The 20,565-nt window shown below is 42.8% G+C and overlaps 1 long non-coding RNA gene across 1 annotated transcript; it reads right to left on the reverse strand.

Annotated features, from left to right (window-relative positions):
• Positions 1–15,975: 15,975 nt before the first annotated feature.
• Positions 15,976–17,850, reverse strand: LOC145660425 (uncharacterized). Its single transcript, XR_014126790.1, has 4 exons — positions 17,739–17,850; positions 16,500–16,613; positions 16,196–16,310; positions 15,976–16,048 (listed from the first exon to the last, which is right to left on the reverse strand). It is a non-coding gene; the product is annotated as an uncharacterized LOC145660425 (long non-coding RNA).
• Between the last annotated feature and the right edge of the window lie 2,715 nt (positions 17,851–20,565).

Here is a 20,565-nt window from a genome sequence, read left to right on the forward strand (position 1 = left end):
ATTCTGTATATGATGCAGCTGTTGGTCACTATCCACTTGGTCAGGAAGACTGGACAGCTCATGCAAATACACACAAACACACACCCACCCACACAGGCACACCTACGCACACACACACACAAGACCATGATACTTTTGGAGATTAATGGGATTTAGGTTCTGCTGTGATCCAGCTCTGAACTTCATGGTTTAATCAATAAATCACTAACTGACTCAGGAGGGATTTTGAGGAACAATGTCACATTCACTCCAGTGACACTGTGATGTTTCAGAGAAAGCCAGATGCTCGAGGATAAAATGAAATGTGGTTTTAATCAGAAAAGGATAATCCAACATGGTCAAAACACAGGCAAGGAACAGAACCAGTACTATAGGATAAACAGAGCCAGGGAGCATCACAGAGAGGAACTACAGTCCAGGTCGAAATCTAGAGAGACAAAATATTCAGGCAGACAAATACAAGATGGGCAAAAAACAGAAATAAGAAATACAATATATAACATTCATCTAGCACTTTGTTTTCCGAAGCAACTTACAATTATGACCAAATACAATTAGATCCATTGAGAATTAAGGGTCTTGCTCAGAGGCCCAACAGTGGCAACTTGGTAGCAGTGAGGTTTGAATGGGCAACCTTCTGATTACTAGTCAAATACTTTAACCACTAAACTACCACTGCATAACACACTGAATGCAATACAATACAAGTGGCAATATTTCCCAAAATGCCTCTCACAGGCAGTACTACTTTATCCTCAATCCTGTTCTCCTTCTGCTGCTGGGACTCATCCTACTGTATGAAAAGAGTTATTTACATACACCAATACACACACACACACACACAAATACATGTATACACATCAATAACTACATGCACACATTATACAATCAGAGCTATGAGAAGTTCTCAGTCTCACGTTTTTTTCTTCCTTAGCAGAGAGATGGTGACAGACGGATAGCAGAGACGGACCAAGTCGACCAAGTACTGCATCGAACCACCCTGCCTCCTAGAGTTCAGAATATGGTGCACTTCATAGATCGGGGCACAGTCAGAGCTATGGAGGAGTGGCCTCGGGAGAGACCTCATCCAAGGGCCCTGGAATCACAGGCTTCCGAAGGACCAAATGAAATGACCTTGAAACACAAAAGTGAGCAGGTAAGTTGAGTTGATATGTGACTTCATTCATGTGCTTTGTAATTTAATTCAGACCTATAAATTTGGGACCCAGCTTGCGACATGACCCTGGCTTGCGGAAGTCATGCGTAGAGAGCCACACTCTGTCACCAGGTTGGTACAGCAGGGTCTCCCTCCCATGTCTGTCCACCACCTCCTTATATCTATGGTTCTGTTCAATACACAGGTGTGTCTCCTTCCATACTTTTTCAACTACAGTGAGGACCGTAGTGTTACCTTCAGAACATGGGAGGTCTGTAAGGAAATCTAAAGCGATGTGAGACCAAGGTCTGTCTGGTATGGGAAGTGGCATGAGCTTTCCTGTGGGTAGGGTCTTAGGTGTTATACTCTGACTGCAAACTGAACACGAAGAAACATATTTATGAACATCGCCCGTCATGGTCTCCCACCAGTACCAGTTAGCCAGAAGCTGTCGAGTACATGTCTTCTCAGCATGCCCTGAAACCAGCGAGGAATGAGCCCACGTCAACAGGCGGTCACGGCACGAGGTAGGAACATACTGTTTCCCTGACGGACACACCTTTGGAATGACTGTGTCTTGCATGGCCTGTTCTGTTTCATCATCTATTTCCCATTGTATAGATGACAGGTGTATCCAGCTAGGAAGGATGGTTTCCATCTCCTGTCTCCTCCAAGAAAACACAGGATAAGGTATCAGCTTTAGTATTCCGGGTCCCGGGATGGTACACGATCTTAAAATCAAATCTCGAGTTGTTTAGCTGTAGGCATGTATTCCAGATTCCTGTGGTCGGTGATAACAAGAAAGGGATGAGTCGCCCATCTAACCAACACCTTCACTCTTCTAAGGCCAGTTTAATGGACAACAGTTCACGTTCTCCTATTCAGTAATTATGTTCCACTGGTGATAACTTATGGGAACAATAAGCTACTGGGTGTAACTTGGACTTATCTTGTCCTTGTGAAAGTACAATAAAAGGTGGTTTTCCATTCATCACCTTTCTTGATCCTTATCAAATTAAATGCATTACGGAGGTCTAATTTGGTGAAGATCTTGTCTTCTTGTAGTAGTTTCAGAGTGACAGGAATGAGAGGTAACGGGTATGAATATTTCTTGGAAATGTGATTTCGGTAGTCAATACAGGGACGAAGACCTCCGTCCTTCTTTTTTACAAAGAAAAATCCTGATACCATGGGGGAAGTGGATTTCTGAATAAAGCCTTGACTTAATGCTTCATCTATATATTCCTCCTTGATCCTCTCTTCTTCTTGGGAGAGAGGATAAATACGAGCCTTGGGAAACACGGCTACCTCCAGGAGCTCAATAGCACAGTCGTAGGGAAGATGGGGAGGTAACAGGGTTGCTTTTTTCTTACTAAAGACCAAAGAGAGATCCTGGTATTCCGGAGTGAGGGAAAAGGCTTGTGTATCAGCAGGGCTCTCAACAGTGGTGGAATATAACTGGACAACTGGTAATATCAAACCATTTCTTAGGCATTGAGATGACCACTGAGTGATTTCCTTACGTGACTGTGATATAATTGGGTCATGTTGTTCTAGCCAAGGTAGACCTAAAATGACTGGAAATGAGGCATCTTCTATGACAAGAAATGAGATAATCTGTAATGGGGCTCAAATCCAGGACAGATAGCTAACGACCCCAACACTCGGCTGGGTGAGCTACCACACTTTAATGAAGGTGGGCCCATGTGCAAAACAATTAGATCTTAGAACAGAAAACAAGAAAAGTAAAAACCCAATGGTGGGGAAGCAAACCGCTTTGTTGCGAGGCAAACAAGCTCCCGCTAGACTACAGCAGACATAAACTATCCTCCCCTTATATTGCACTTCAAAGCAATGGAAGATAACAAAACATGTCAAACCCCAAGACAGCACTGACTAGCTCAGCCAGTCTACATGAGGAATATGTCGCTGAAGCCAGGGGTACCCCAAAATCAGTTGCAAGTTGGGAGCTGAGTGTGGAAAAAGGGAAAACAAAGGATGTCATGGATAGAATGGCAGCCCTGATGCACTGGGGAAAACCAAACTCTGAAACTTCCCAAACAAAATCAGAAAACAGAGCGGTAATTTAGTGGCTAAGGGGAGCCTCGGGAGAGAGACAGACTCGAGAGGGGAACACTGCAGAAGGGAGGGGACGTGTAAAAACACAGACACCCACAGTAGAAGAGCGGTGTAGCACAAGGGCTCACAGACATCGATACCCATAGTTACAGGCTAGGAGCTTGGGTCAAAACGTTAGCAAACACCCAGCACTGAATTACTGGGCTTATATAGATCTCTCCCCAGCTGTTGGGCATCAAGCCTGATTAGTAGCGTGTCTGACTCAGGGCCTCCCTCTGGTGGCCGGAGGGGATGTCCCAATTCCCGTACAACATGTGTGTGTATGAAGTTTCCCTCAGCTCCTGAATCAACTAAGGCTGCAAACACAGAAGATGGTGCAGGAGGCCCAACATAAACAGTTTTAAAAAATGACTTAACAATCATCTTTCTTGGTGGCAAGATCTCTATCTTGTTTTCTGACGTGGGTTGCCTGATGCGTCTATGGCTCAGTGATGCTCGATTAGGTCGAAGACTACAATCCCTGATAACATGTTCTAAGTAGCCGCAGTAAAAACAGAGACCGTCTTGGAATCACATTGCATTGGTTCCTCTGTCTGCTCTCGTCTGAGCTCTGGTCTATAACTGGGAGAGGGATAGGTATGGCGAGAACTACTAGTTCTACATGGTTTTTGTTCTTGGATGAAATGATCCAGATGTATAGAAAGAGGTATAAGCCGACTTAAATCTAACTTTTCATCTCAGCAAGCCAGTTCATGTAAAACCTCTACACTGAGACCGTTACGGAAAGTGACGATCAACGCCGCCTCATTCCATCCATTGCCAGCAGCGACTCTACGGAATTCTCATCCGTAGTTAGCCACAGAATGATTGCCTTGGTGTAATTTGGTAAGTATCTCCCCACAGGCTCTTTCCTCATGTGGGTGATCGAACACAGCCTTGAATTGCTCAATAAAATCATCATAAGATGCCAGTTATACGTTAGCCCAGATGGTAGTCGGCCAGGTAAGAGCTTTGTCAGTTAGATGAGAGGTAATGAAGATAATTTTATCTTGATTGGAACAGGTTGGAAGGATATTGAAATACAATGAATAATGCAACACGAAACCACTTGTCTGGGGAGCCATAATTTTTGGGTTTACTCACAGGGAGGGTTGGTTGGATACTGCTCATGGCGGTAGTAGGTGCAGGCGTAGGACTGAACTGAGAAGGAGTAGTCATCATTTGTAGCTGGGATTTAAGTTCTCTGAGACTTTGTCCTAGTTCCAACATTTGAGTTTGTTGGTCTGCTTGTTGCTTGCCTATAGTATCCATTGCCCATGTGAAACCCTCAAGCAACTGGTGCTGTTGGTGGATTAGTTGACCCTGGTTGGTCAAAGCTTCCTTCAAAGCATCTGATGCTGCGGTCTGCATGGAGGGGAAGTATTCTGTTTTATGCGGAGCAGGCAAAATCAGACGCTCACGGATAAACAAGTAACAGGTAATGGAAACAGTCACAAAAAAATTACTAACTCAAAAGTAGGGAAAACAGCCTGTGTCAAAAAACCATAAAGACCATCAAATAATCCAGGCATCAGACTCCAAAAGGGGCAGGCAAAAATCAGAAACGGGAAACATTAAGTCAATGTTCAGTACACAGAAAAACAATCCACAAGAGCGTTCGGTATGCATAGGACTCTAGACGCAATACTTCGCAGTGTCCTAATGTTCAAGACAGGCTTAAATAATCAAGCACACAGGGGAGTTCAATATTCCCGGTGATGACGATCTGACGTGAAGTTCATGATTGGTGGAGTCCTGGGTTGGGTGACGAACAGCCTGCTGAGTGTTATAGTGTGATGAGGAATCGGGCGATATGACACATATGGGCTGAATGCTGGAATGTAAATAATGACCAAAGCAGATATTAACACACAATGGTGCTTTTGCCAATGCAAAGATGGTGCAGATAAGTGTGAAAAGGTAATGGAGAGCTCAGACTGGAGAGACGACATTTCACTGAGGCATAAGAAAATAAAAAATGGCATCCTTGGAGGGTGACACTCTATTTTGGTGGTGGTGTAGGCAACTCCTTTGTTGTAAACCATACTGGTGTCAATAAATACATCTGTTTTTATCTACCATCCTGAACGTTGACTCTCATTGCCTGTTTCAGTGCTTTGATGTTTTGCATGACTCATCAGCTCTGTAAATATCTGAGCATCAAAGTTTCACATCCGCAATTACCATCAGTCATCAGGCATAGTGGAAATCACAGACTACATGATCAAAAATCTGCTAGCTGCAGTTCTTTGTGAAATGCATATGATTCCTAGTGCAACCACAAAAGTGTCCCCTTTCAAAGTTTTGATGGGAAGACCATTTGAGCCAACCTCCTGCTAGCTGTTTGGCACACTCTGATCAGGTTGTGCCCTCATTAAGAGCCACCAACTCTGCCCCATAAACCAACTCCTAACCGACACTGAGGAAAACATGGAGGAGCAATGCAATACACCAAGTGCCCCGGTGTGGTTTTGTCTGCATCCACAACTCACACAACCCACCAATCAGAATTTCAACATGTAACCTGTGACTGTCAGGTTGATCAGGGGTGAGGCACCCTGACAGACGTAACACACGTGTGTCACAACAAGACTTTTTTAAGAGGGGCTTTTGTGAAGCTGATATGTAGGGTGATGCCACCTGAAGAAGATCAGGCTAACCAACCTTAATTAGCTCCCGGCTTGTGGCTTCTCTCTGGTAGCCGTGAACTGCCGTTGCAAGCCACCCGTTACTTAACCAACATCACCTCAATTAACAACACTGGAGGATGCGACAACTGTTCAATGAACAGGTAGGTATTTCCATGACTTTTCAATGCTAAGCTGCACACCATTGTCGGTACTCTTCAAATATCCTCTGACAAATGGTTCCAGTGTCCTGTGTGCAGCTCAGGACTTCTCTCCAGGAACCTGAGGTTCACAAAGATGAAACCGGACTCCTCACTGAGGGTTGACCATCCAGATGCTTAGCAAACTGCTTTGACGGTAATAAGAATGCTCTGAAATTAAAATGCTCCTTAACATCTGTTCAACACTTTTTAAAAGTCTCAGGTAGCCAATTCTTTAGCTGCTTTAATTCCACCTGCTATTTTCCTTAATAAGAAGAAAAGATCCCTTTGAACTGATAGTGAAATGAACTGACCAAACAGGGTAGTAAAAATATTTGGTGTGTCTGTTGGGGTTAGAAGTTTGTCAAAATTTCATTTGAATACATTTCCTCTCCACTGTAAGTGTAGAACATTCAGTAGACTATATTTCTAAAGAGTGTGCATGTTACTGTGGGTTACTATGGAGGTCAAGGCCTGTTTGATACTCAAAAAGGATGGCAGAGGCCCTCATCCTGGGAATTTTGAACTGTTTCCATCGGGTGTTTTTCACAGACTGCACATTAACTGGGGGAACCAAAAGGGTCATGTGGGACCCTCGTCAGCTGGTACGCATGTCAGGAGCTGCACGTTGGGGTGGGGGCTACTGTAACACCCCTTCACCACCATCACACAGGGGTCCTGTGTCTCCCCTTTCACTTAGCTGCCCATAGGGTCTAGTCTCACCCTCATTATTTCCCATATAAAGCCTGAACCTTTCCAACCACTAATGTCAATTATTTTGCATTAATCGCATGTATTACTCTGTGTATGCAACGTTCACACCGTATGTTCACGTGTGCTTTCATTTTCATTAAAAACCACATCAAAGATAACTCACACTTGCATCCTACCCCACACTCGTTAAACCAATGCATGTTACCTCCATTGCTAGATGATGGACTGTTGTGGAATTTTGAACAAACAGCAAGTCAGACGTGATTAAGAGAGTAATTTAATAAGAAAAAGAATAAAATAAATGTTTGGCTCGCCTCAGATAGGGAGCCCCGAGTATACAAAAGCGTGGCTAGTTATACTACTCCTGTGCTGTCTTTAACCAATCATCTTTTCTTAAGCAGCTCTTCTTCCCTTTGTTGCTGTGGCTATAAGCCAATCAGCTCTCGGCTTGGCTTTTCCCACAAACCAACCCAAACTGACTCCAAACAGTGTGGGTTGTATGTCAAGTTGACCTTGATGTTCCTGATACATGTTCAACTTTATCAGCAACAGGCGGATACAAATGTGCAAACAGCATTATTAATTTAAGAACAAAAGGATCAGTGTGATTTTATATAAATAACATAATACATCGTTTCGTATCATTTTCCATCACATTTCCCCCCTTTGATTCTTATACAATCATTTGTTAATTATCAGAGAATACAGTGTGCAGGTACAGGGTGTTATCCTCATCCAGGTCCTCTTTAGTGACCTGAATAAGTTGGTATCTGGTATCCATATTCATGCAAATAGTACTAAGTATACACTGGCATAACAAGGGTCCACAACATATAATCAAGGCAAGTAGTAAAATGGATGGGAGAATCATAATTGCAATACTTTTCCACATTGAGAATAGAGATCCCTGTTTCCAGTCCCAAGGTCTCACTCCGGCTTCTTCAGCACGAAGTTGGTCAGCAATCTTACTCATGTGGTCCAAGGCCATGGAGACATTACCTCCAGGTGCATCATTGGGTGGTAAGTACGTGCAACAATGGTCGCCTATCATTGAGCACACTCCCCTTTCCTTAGTGAGGAGCATGTCCAAGGCCATGCGGTTTTGTGTCGTCAGCAGTACTTGCAATGGTCCTCTCCACCTGGGTTGGCTCCACCGCTTCCTCCTGAAGTCTTTTATCAGCACCCAATCGCCTGGCTGATGCGTGTGGAGGGGATTGTCCGTCACCTCGGGAAGGACTGCCTTCACCTGCTTAGACACATGGGAGAGAGATTTGTGCAGAGACACACAATACTGCAAAAGCGATTCATTGATCAGGTTAGTATCCCAGTCGGGCGGACCTATCCCCGTGTTGGGAGGCCGTCCAAACACTATCTCAAAAGCTGATAAGCCTGTTCGTGCCTGCGGCCTGGTTTGACATTGCCACAGGACGAGGGGAAGGCATTTTACCCAATTCATGCCTGTTTCCTGTATTAATTTAGCTAGACCCTCTTTAATGGTACCGTTTGCCCGTTCTACTGCCCCTGCGCTAGCAGGGTGATAGCTGCAGTGTTTTCTCATATCCACTCCTAGGTATTTAGTCAGAGCTTTTAACCCTTCGTGTACGAAGGGTGTTCCGTTGTCACTGGACACTCATTGCGGCAACCCCCACCGGGGAATAATTTCTCTCAGTAGCGCTTTTGCTACTGCATCACTATCTTGTTTTCCTGTTGGGAAGGCCTCCACCCACTTACTAAACATGCACACACACACACACAAGCATGTATCTCTTCCCTTCTGCTGGTGTTAGTTCTACAAAATCTATTTGCCAATGTTGAAATGGTTCACTAGGCGGCGGGTGTCCAGAGGGTGCATGTTTGGTATGATTGTCTCCATGCGGTGTATTTTGTGCACATACCAGGCATCGGGAACAAAAATTTTGGGTATGTCTGTTTATTCCTGGTGCATACCAATGTCTCATTATACTCTCCACTATCCCCCCTTTGCTCATGTGACTCCTTCCATGAGCAATCTCAATTAGTCCTTTCATTTAAGCTGTGGGGAGACATGGTTTGTTCATATCTGGGTGTACCCATATCCTGCCTATTTGTTTACACCCCCCTTTTTTCCATTTTGCATAGTCCTGTGGAGTGGCTTGTTTTTGGATATCTTTGGTAGTTATTCTGGTTTCAGTATCTGCTTATGCCATTTGTGGATTGAGCAGCTGTAACGCTGTGAGTTGAGCTACTTTATCTGCATAAGCATTTCCTTTTGACACAGCATCATCTGCCTTTGTGTGTGCGGCACACTTTATAATTGCTACTTCCTTTGGCAGTTGGATTGCTTCCAACAGTTCTGCTACCAGGCGGTGATTTTTTAGCTTTGCTCCTGAGCTGGTGAGAAAGTTGCAATGTTTCCAAATGGCCCCAAAGTCATGTGCCACTCCCCAAGCATATCGGGAATCAGTCCAAACATTCACAGTCTTATCCCGTGCTATCTTACAAGCCTGTATGAGTGCGGCAAGCTCAGCAGCCTGCGCTGAGTAGTTAGATGGGAGTGGTTCTGCTTTCACCACTTCTGTGTGTGACACGACAGAATATGCTGCTCGATTAGTGCCTTGAGAGTCACGTTTGGCTGAACCATCCACAAACAATTCCAGGTCCGCATTAAGTATCGGTTCCTCCATTAAATCTATTCTAGGAGATGTTGCAATTTCTAACACTTGTTGGCAGTCATGGGGTTCCCCCTCCTCCTCTGTAGGCAATGGAGTGGAGGGGTTCAAGGTTGTGCATCGTTTCACAGTAACATTTGGCATATCCAATAAAGCAGTGTGGTACCTGAGCCATCGCTGAGTGGATAAATGTGCCACCTTTTGATCCTGCAATATTCACGATACTGCATGGGGAACATGTAGGGTCAGATTAGCATATCCTACTATATCTCTGGATGCTACTAGGGCCTTTTTTGCTGTGGCTACTGCTCTTATGCACAATGGCAGGCCTGCTGCGACTGCATCCAGCTTTCCTGAGAAGTAGGCTACTGGCCTCTGTTTGTCCCTGTGTTTTTGTGTTAAAACGCTTGTCATGTATTGTCCTTTCACATCCACTGTCTGTTCGAATGATTTACTGAGGTCTGGGATGCCTAAGGTGGGCATGACCTGTAGTAATTGCTTCAATGCTGTAAAGGCCGCTTCAGCCTCTGGCGTCCACTCTAACTGGGAGGAATTCGACCCCTTGGTCGGTATTATATTCCTGAGTGGCCCCTCATGCTCTGCATAAGATGGTATGAACGTTCTACAATAGGAGCACATGCCCAAGAAGGACAGCAGCTGTTTTTTCGTCGTAGGCTTCGGTATAGTCAAAATAGCATTCACCCGGTCTTTAGTCAGCATGCGCGTTTGTTCGGTAATGTCATGTCCTAAAAAATGCACTTGCAGCTTGCAAAACTGTAATTTAGATTTGGATGCCTTGTGGCCTTCCCCTGCTAAATGATGTAGCAGTGCCACCGTGGCTTGTTTACACGCTTCTCGTGTTTTTCCACAAATTGAAAGATCATCAACATATTGCAGCAGAGCTGTTCCTTCAGGGAGCGCTAAAGCCTCTAGGCTTCGGTGTAAGGCGGCATTGTAAATAGTTGGTGATTCACAATACCCCTGACACAACCTCGTGAATGTGTATGGCTTTCCTTCAAAAGTGAAAGCAAACCAAAATTGGCTATCCTTGTGCACAGGTACACTGAAAAAAGCACTGGCCAAGTCAACTACACTGAACCACTTGCTGTCTGGTGGGATCTGAGAGAGAATGGTGTGCGGATTTGGAACTTCTCGTGCTCTACGGTGTACTGCCGCGTTGACAACCTGCAAATCCTGCACAAATCTCCATTCATCTCTCCCTGGTTTCTTAACTGGGAAGATTGGAGTACATATCGGTGAATCTGGGCATGGCACGATTACTCCTGCTTGCATTAATTATTTGAACACTGGCCTAATACCCTCTGCTGCCTCTGGTTTCAAAGGGTATTGGTGTTGGTGTGGTCTATAATCAGATTTTGGGGTGATGTGGACAGGCTCGCATCCTTTTATTAAACCCACATCATTTTTTCGCTGTGCCCATAACCCTGCAGGAACTGTTTTCAGTTCCTCTTCCTCTTCCTCTGAGAGTGTAACAGAGGCTACCATAATCGTCATATTTGGACTCACAAGCTCGACCCCCCTTTTGCAATTTAACCTATATGGGGCTGGCATTTTCCACGCTTTTATGCTCGGGCTGTACATAATTTCACACTGGGGTTCTTTTACCCAGTCAGTTGCGCTCAACACACGTTTAGTCCATAATCCTGCTCTCTGCCAGTCTGGGTCAGCATGTGTGCTAGCCAGCGACACATGAGGCGCTGCATGCGAAACCGAATATAAAGGTTTTTGTTTAGCTGAGAGCTGCACCACTCCCGCAGCCCACTCGCAGTCCCATGCTATAGCTGTGATAATCAAACTGTCGCTGCTCCCTATGTCAAATTTCTGCTCAAAATCAACGTCTGGTCCCTCATGGACTTCCATTGTACAGTGAATAGAGTCACTTTGTTTAACCGTCAGCTCACCAGGTAGTGTGTTAGTAACTTCAGGCATAAAATGTGTTAGTACTTCCCCAACAGTGCGCAGCAATTCATAAACATACAAAGGGACTCCCACTTCTAACTGGACTCCCTGTGTGCGTGTTTCCCACGTGACAAATAACCCCTCTGGGTTGCTGCTAATTGTGCATCCAAGTTTACACATCAGGTCTCTAGCTAACAAATTAATTGGACACAAAAATCTATGTTTGAATTGGCTATTTCCTAAACTACATTGGAGAGGCTTGGACATCCTTTCATCAATGGGATGGCCTCCCACTCCAATTACTGTTATCCCATACCCTGGTCTCATTCTACATTCTATTAAACCTTCTCTCAACACCGAATGGGTGGCACCACTGTCAACCAAAAACGTAACATTTTTCCTTTCTACATTCACAGTTTCTTCAGGGACGCCTCTTGACCCTTTACTAATCTGCTGTAATAATTGGTCATTTAAATTTGTTACTTCCCTTTTGTCGTCTTCCTTCAGTGGCCCGTCGCTGTCCTGCCTCTTGGCTGTCCGTCAATCTTTTTTGACTTCCACAGCCATGCTGTCTCTATCTTCCCCTTCTTCTTCAGGACAGTCTCTTGCAAAGTGTCCGAATTTTCCACAATTGTAGCATTCCCTTCCTCCAGACTCTTTTCCTCAACCTCTTCCTCTCCCTCATCCGCGTCCACGTCCTTTGCCACGTCCGCGACCTCTTCCTCTGTCTCCTACTATTTGGAGCATGGTCAGCATCGCCTGGTGGGTGGTGTCGGCGCCCTGGCACTCCCGTCTAGCATCCTTCTTGCCCAGAATAGTTTCATGATGCTTGGCGTGTTCTTCAATAGTTGACAAAGGGGCTCGACTATAGCCGATGCAGTTTTTTCTGATGAGGTCGCTAATGTCCTCTCATTCATAAGGAAGCTGTTTCTCAGATGAGCTTCCCACACCCCCACTTCTCCGGGGCCCGCTGCACGTTGTGCTGGTGCATCAATTCCACAATGATCAGTATAGACGCATGTCAAACGGACAAGGAAATCAGCCACGGGCTCGTCATCCCTTTGTTTGCATGCTGCTATCACGTCGGTGTTAATAGTTGTCGGGTATGCTGCTTCCACCCTTTCGATGAGTCCTCTTATCATCTCTCTGTATGGGCCATTTGAGTCAAGCTGGCCTTGGGGCGATGCATTCCACTCAGGCAGATGGAGACGAACATCTCCATCCACCCAGTCTCTGTCAATGTGGTTATACTGCGGTCCGAGTCGAATCATAAGCAATCGTCTCAATTCAGCCTGAGTTGGTCTGCAGGACTGCACAAATACCATAAGTTCTTGTCGGAAGCATTGTCCACCGATATCGCCTGGTTTGCTCAGGCCGTCGGCCGCTTTCATGATGTCATCTGCAGTCCAGTGGCGGTGGACGATAATTACTCCATCTGGTCCAGACACCTCCACCATCGGGAACTGTGGGGCACAGCCTGCCTCAGGCTCTGCAGATGGCTTTATAGTGGTGTGACTTCGAGTGCGATGAGCCACTGGTGAGGTTATTGCCTCCAGTTGTCGTCTTGGTTCGTCATATGGAGACAGCTTTGATGTTAGCGATGAAGTCCCTGGCTCAGGATATGGAAGTGGGTTTGTTAGCGCTTGTGGCTGTTGAATCAGCTGGGGGGCTCTCGGCAGGGCGGCATCGAGGTCAGGATCAGCTAAGGAAACACACTTAGACACTTCATTATTACCTTTTCTATGCCCTACCTGCTGCTTCTGTCTTTTTGCAGCCTCCTCTAACCACATTTTTGCCTTTTCCAGCATATCTTCACTGTTCTTACCAAAATATTTCCTCACTTTCTTATCAGCTTCCCTTGGTTTAACCTTTACTCTTTCAATCAATTTAAGTAATATGCAACACTCAAGGTCCCCGATGCATTAAACCCATAGTATTTAATCCAAAACGGGACATGTTTATTTACATGTTCCCCATAGTCTTTACTCATTTGGAAGAACAAGCTACTAGAAAACCTGTCTTGGCTAAATTCATATTCCTTACTTTGCCCTTTACCCTTTTTTTTTTTTTTGTAGGTAAGGGTGATTGCACAAATGTGATTACAATATGACCAATTAATATGAATAATACGGGTATGGGTGACACTCTCCCCCTTTTTTTTTTTTTTTTCCTTCTGTTAATCACGTCTCTAACGTTGCTTTAATTTAGTTCCGCTCCAGTAATTCGTGCTGGTTAACAGAGTTTCCTTCTTTCTCTATGCTATTGGAGTCCCAGACTCCTTTCTAATGGGGCGTCCTGTCAGCCCGGGCCTATTTTCTCTTACACTTGTACGTCTACACAGTGTGCCTAACTCTTTTAGGCTATTGGAGTCCCAGACTCCAGACTCCGGAGTCCCAGACTCCTTTCTGAGCGCTAGTATTCCTCTACTACGCTGCTTTCTCAGGCACGCCCCCAGGCAAACTCTGGCGGATTTTGTCCTTTTAACGATTGGTTTACTATCTCCACCACTTACTTTCAGTCCGTTAGATCAGACCGGAGTCAAGCGGGACGTCACTCCCTGGTTAGGTACTTCCCGTATTTTTGTGGGTTTCCCTCTTTCTCCAGCTCAGTCGAGAAATTCTCTCTGAGGAGCATCCTCGAAGTTCAGTCACCACTGCTCTGCGTGGTGACTCTCGCTGATCCTGCCGACTACGTCAATTTCTGTGGTGGAATTTTGAATAAACAGCAAGTCAGACGTGATTAAAAGAATAATTTAATAAAGAAAATAAGACATACAAAACACAGCTGTGTGAGAACTAATGCTCTAAAGTGAAAGCTCTGAAGGGGTAGACTGACTCTGTTCCTTATATCTAAACTTCACTTCCCCCAGGGAGGGTGCGCGGTCATCCTATTTACCCATTTCCTGCTCCTTATCGCGCTAAACACTTTTGCACATACCAGGATGCTCTGTTCCACCAGGACAGACACAGTTTGCTAGTTTCTCTTTATCAGCATTAGTCTCACGACACATGCAAGATCATGAAGCAGCTGATTCAGCAGTCGTTTTGTTCACACAATATACAAAGACAGAATGTGCAGACTAAACTATTCATATAGGATTACATAGAGAAAGGATTAACATGATTATATATGAATCACATGATAATACATGATCGAATAATAATTTCCATCACACTCACAAAAAATCTTAAAGAACATTTCTGCATAAGCAATGGTCCACAACAAATTATTGTGATGTGGAAACTGAAAAACCAAACAAAAAGCAGGTCCTCTCACTATCTAGAAATTCTTGAATGTGTGTGTGTGTGTGTGTGTGTGTGTGTGTGTATGTATGTTTGCATGCTTATAGTCTCTGGAGACATAAAGCAGACAGCATTCTGTAGTGACAGTGCATAATAGTTCAAAGTATATTTACCAATAAATCAAATTTGATACAATTAATAACATATTAAGTACACAGGACATCATAAGATAATGCAAACATAAAATATCTCAAGCCATGAAAAAGTAATGCAAAAATTTGTATATGTGCAAGCTTTGAGGTGATTAACTCTATAAACTGCATTTTAAAACTATAAACTTAAAAAGAGGAGTTTGAGAATAAGAGCGATGGGATAATATGTCTGTTTGTTTCTCTCCTCTACATCAGACTCCACCCCCTTTGCTTTATAATGAGCATGTGTGTCTCCTATATGGTTTCACAGATGCAGCATCATGGTCAGTGTGGGGTTATAGGATACATCACAAAGGAAGAAACAACCAGAGACCTCACAGGTCAAAGGACATGAGGGCACTGTGTGTGGTTTTGTATGTCTCCGTAAAGCTGGTGATGTGAACTTGAAAAGAAACATAAGAGCTCTGGCCAAGTTCATTTGTTCCCAGTTCCTCTCTGCTGGGTGGACATTTGGGTCTGGAGTACTGAAGTAATGCTGTGAGAGTTCTGGAGTCAGTGTGTGTCCACAGTGGCAGTGGAGATCTGGTTGTAGAGTTGTCAGTGTGTGCTGGGAGGTCAGTGGTGTTTCCATAGAGACAAGGATGCTCAGTTTGTGTTTTCTCTTTACTGTACTTCCTCTCACTAAAGGTGAGTGACATGAAACTGTACATATATGTGATAATCTAAAAATGTTATTAAAGTGAGTTGAATCATTCAAGATTTATTTGACTGAATTAGAATCATAACCTGGCTGGTTTTAGAATGAAAATATGATTAAAAGGTCCAGAATGCAAACAAACAAAATCTTTGCATGAAGTAAAATTTATTAATCAGAAATAAATCAAAAAGTCAAAAGATGTTTTTTTCAGAAAATGAAAAGACAGGTTGGGGAAAATGAAGGGAAAAAAGAAATACAAAATAAATTGCTAAAAAGAGCTGGGAAAAGTTAAAGAGTAGGGCTAATTTTGTTGGAGCGCTTGGCACAGGACAAGGTGCTTTTTAGAGCCTGCCATCCTCGTCTGAAGAAGATGCGTACTCTCTTCAACTTCTTGCATTCTGAGCCTTTATATTTGAAATAAAAGTATAATTTTTAAACTGGTGTCCATGGAGTGGATGTATGTAAACTCTGATTATTGATGTGGTGCTTTGATGCTACTCACCAGCTGGGGTGTTCTCCACTTTGACTGCCTCTGTAATAGATTCCACTACTCCATCCAGATCCTCTCTTACATCTACAGATATTGTTTTTTTCCCCAAAAAATCAATAAAAATGCAATTACATAATAAAGTACAGGAACATATTTAAAGTGAGCAAACATCATGTCCTACTGTGTGTTCTTAATGTAAAGCTAGATTTATGCAAGAAAGTACATCTGCACCTTCTACATGTACACTGTGGTCCAAAGAGCAAATATCTTCCGTCGACTCTGTGACCATAAAGCATTCAGCAGTTATGCTCCGGATGGTACGAACCTCCTTACAGTCCTCCTGTTTCTTGGGTGAGAAATGAGAAATAATCAGTGATGAATTGTAACGGAAATGAATCATCCATTGACCCCACCTGGGCAGTCGAAACTCCACTAATGGACAGCATATTTTGGATTGCCATCTGTACAAGTCAGGAAAATGTGAAGGCAAAATAAATAAAACCGTGGATGCAGTAAAAAAGATGTAGACACTTACACTTTCTCCCAGATTGGCACAGTAATGTTGCTTAAACCAAGCAATGGGAGCAGGGTCTCTATGACTCTTCTGGCTTCTGGTAATAATATTAATAATGAAGTTGTCCCTTGGCATCTAGAAAGGGCAGAAGAAAGCTCTATTGCACTGAACGATAATAAAGCTGTTTACTTTCTTTTAAAAAGTCGTAACAGTTTTCATGTATTTTTGGACATTAAAAAAAAAACTTTAATTTTTAAGAATTAAAGATTTATTCCTAAGAAGTAATTAAAATTTGAAATGAAAATTAGGCAGTTTTCTACAAAACAAGGCTTATTTTACATGCATTTGTGCAAAGGATTACCTTTGTACCCCAGTTTCATATCTCTATATGGAAATGAGAAATCAAAGCCTGTAGACTTTATATATTCATATACAGTTATTATGTAACAGAACAAATGGCCACCCGTAGCTCAATTTCTTCTACAAATGTTAATAAATGTGAAACAAAGGTTGTCTGTTGTGCGACAGTGCATAATGGCCACACTCGTGGTCTTACAGAGGCTTTTCTAAAACAAGCGCAGCAGTCACTTTCCCTTGTCTCAGTCAACGTATTTCATCTAAAGGAGTTCGGTTACCCGAATATTTTCAGCTACTTCCCCTTTTATTTATCAACGTTTCCTTTTAGCTAGTTCATTCTCTATTCACTTATTCCGCATTTTAAAATATTTGTGCGGTCAGTGAAGTTAAACAGCTGTGAGGGCCCGAGTGCCGCAGGTCCCACAAACTCCCTTGACGTAGACAGACGTTTATTAGACGAACACGAATAACGAACACAGTGGCGCTCACACGAAACAGGCAAGATGAACATGAGCAACATTGAACACAGCTTACAAACATAAAGTGCACCACGTACGTCAACATTAGCGAGAACACAGACCGACAGGGATATACACACCAACCGGGGTTTAAACACACACAGACATTAGGAGAATAACCCGCTGCAGGTGTATGTGACTACATAGTCGTGGTTTCACACAAGACCATGAACTCCCACTGCAGGCGGCGGGCCGTACCACGTGACTAGTGGGGCGGGGAGCTCACTATCAGCCCACTAATTATTTCTCCGTTCAGTCACAAGTTCTCCATCATTAAAATGTGTGTTCTCATTTTAATTTCGCATATTGGCTACTTGTTTATAATACGATTCCGTTATCAAATATTTAGTATCTGCCTTTGTAGATAAAACTAAATTCTACTTACGTTTTGTTTTCGTTTCTCAGTACCTCTTATGCGTGAAGAATTGTTTGTAGTCTCTGTTGATGTTTTGTCTAAAATGATCGTCATCGGCAAATCCACTCAATAAACTGATCTGGGGTCAGAAATAGAATGACAAATTATGACATAATCGAGCGCTAAATTTTGTTCAGTGGCTGTTTAGAACAATGACAGAAGTGCAGCTGAAATGACATTATAGTCTCATATTATAAATCACATTTTAAAATCATTTCCCCCTCTTTACGCTATCATTTTGTTATCTGGCTCAGATTAAAAAATCTAAATAAATAAAGTAAATATAACCTATACATGTAAACTATATATTAATTAATTAGTAATCATTCCACATAGGTACAATTCACTCACTCTGTATTCGTTATAATCCAAAGTCATTTGAACACTCATTAAGGATCAAAATGCAACCTAAACAACAACAATAATAATAAAATCTTAAGAAATTATACCATTTTAACTGAAAATTAGGCTTATTGGTCCCAATACAATGTTCAACAAAACAAGGCTTATCTTTATTCTGGTGTTTCAGTACCAAGGCTACGCAGTTATGCAAACACTTTCTTGCATAATATATGCTTATATTATGAAACTGAACAACTAGACAAACACAATTAAATGCTCCGTTCATTACTGCTTCAAATGGTTTATTATTTTTTTAAATATATTTTTTTAAAGTGCAGAATTGTAGCCCCAAAATAACCTGCATGTGGTTTTACAGGGGCTATTCCAATATGTGTTTTATAACACAACATTTCGATCTCATCTTCACAAAGGTTAATTACTGCTGAAAAGAAAAAAAGGTTAGCATACATTTTAAAAATGTTTCTTATATCTTATAAAGAACACCCAACCAAACAACCTAGCTACAAAGAGACAAGGATAAAAAACACTACATGTATTATATAGGCATACAGATTTGAAATTAATGTGGTGAGTGCAGTGGACAGGATGGAGTCTAGAATTCATCATCTGTTGAGGCATCCGTGGCAACATCCTCATATGGGTCTTCAATGTCTTCATCAGTCTCACCATAACCTGCCACCATTAGGTGGTGTGTTTCTTTCACAGCTACCAGGTCTGTCTTCAGCTCCTCAGGCTTTGGGAATACAACACTGTGCAGGCCACGGTAAGCTTGAGCAGAAATTCCTGAAGCGTAGTTTAACAAATCAAACTGGGTAATAAAAGCACCATGAAAAAACAACACAAAAAAAATTTACAATCTAACAACCAAACATCACACATCATTAAAAATAAACACAAACAATCTTACATTCTGAATGCAAGATTATATATAATCAGGCCATAAACACAACATGAATGAACATGAAATGATCATATTAATAGGGGTTTGAAAAGTAGGAGCCAGTGAAGAGTCAGGTATGAAAGCTGGGAAACATTCCTAAAGTATCTATAAATATGGCCCTTTGTAGGAAAGATCATCTGTAAAGCAGTTCAAGAACATATCTGTAAGGCAGGCTTGAACCCAGGTCACCTAAGTAACGAGACCAATAGCCTACTGGATAAGCAACAATGCTTTTAACAATGGTGGGTCCCTGTGCAGAACAGTTAGATCTTGGATCAGGTAAAACAAAAGGTAAATAACTAAACACCATGCCGAGCGTGGAAAAAGGGAGAACAAAGGACATGACAGGAAAAAATGGAAACGCAGACGCACTGAGGAAAACCAAACTAAAACTTCCCAAACAAAACCAGAAAACAGGGAGGAACGTGAATGGCTAAGGGAAGCCTTGGGAGAGAGACAGACTCCAGACGGAAAACTGGAGAGGGGAGGGAACACATAAAAGCACAAACACCCTCACAGACAAGAAGTGAGGTGTAGCACGAGGGCTCACAGACTTCAATACCCAAAGCTAGTGGCTAGGAGCTTGGATCAAAACTTTAGCAAAGACCCAGCACTGAATGACGGGGTCACGGGGCTTTTATAAGGTCTAACCCAGCTGTGGGGTGTTAAACCTGATTAGTGTCGTGGTTGACTCGAGGCCTCCCTCTGGTGGCCGGAGGGGCCTTGGCCTGGTGCCAACCCTTACAGTATCCTATATGAAGTGAACTACATTAAGAAATTAATTGTTGATGTCACTTACTATTATTATTGTTAGTAGTAGTAGTATTTAGTGGGGAATCATTTTATGGTGTTGATTGGAGAATACTATTAAACAAATGAATCTTACCATCAGTAGTAGTTGATGAAATTAATAACTTATAACCATTTGGAGATGTCATTGTTGTAGTAGGTTTAGTTGAAGCTGTTGGACTTGATGTGTCAGAGTCCACTGGAGTAAGATTTACAGGTTAATATGGAGCCTCTGCAAGAATAGAAAAGTGTGGTCAGTTATAAGTATGAACTCTGTTTCTGTACTGTTCACTCTCACTGGAGATCACTTCCCATGTTTTTCTGTTTGTGTTGTATTTATACCAGGTGAAGTTCTCAGGTCTGGTGTGTATATCAGTGCAGGAACAGGGCAGCAGTACTGAATCTCCTGCGTATACAGTGATCTCTGTGATCCTGTGATGTTCCAGTGTACAGCCTTCAGCTACACCAGTTGAAGTCCTTCACTATTAATGTCTTCAGCACATGTGTGTTTCAAATTAAAAATTCAGCATTGATTTTCTTTTTGACATGGCTTAACTATCTCAAGCACACAGTGAATTGCTTTAAGCACATTATTATATGCAGAAAGCCTAATTATCTTTTACATACTTGTAAGTTACACTATACTGCTACTTCCTTTAACTAGTAGAGGGATTGTTGAGAGTAAGATTTACTCCATCACAGTAT

The sequence above is a fragment of the Electrophorus electricus genome, chromosome 2 (genome assembly GCF_041902795.1).
Source record: "Electrophorus electricus isolate QZ-2024a chromosome 2, ASM4190279v1, whole genome shotgun sequence".
NCBI classification, from domain to species: domain Eukaryota; kingdom Metazoa; phylum Chordata; class Actinopteri; order Gymnotiformes; family Gymnotidae; genus Electrophorus; species Electrophorus electricus.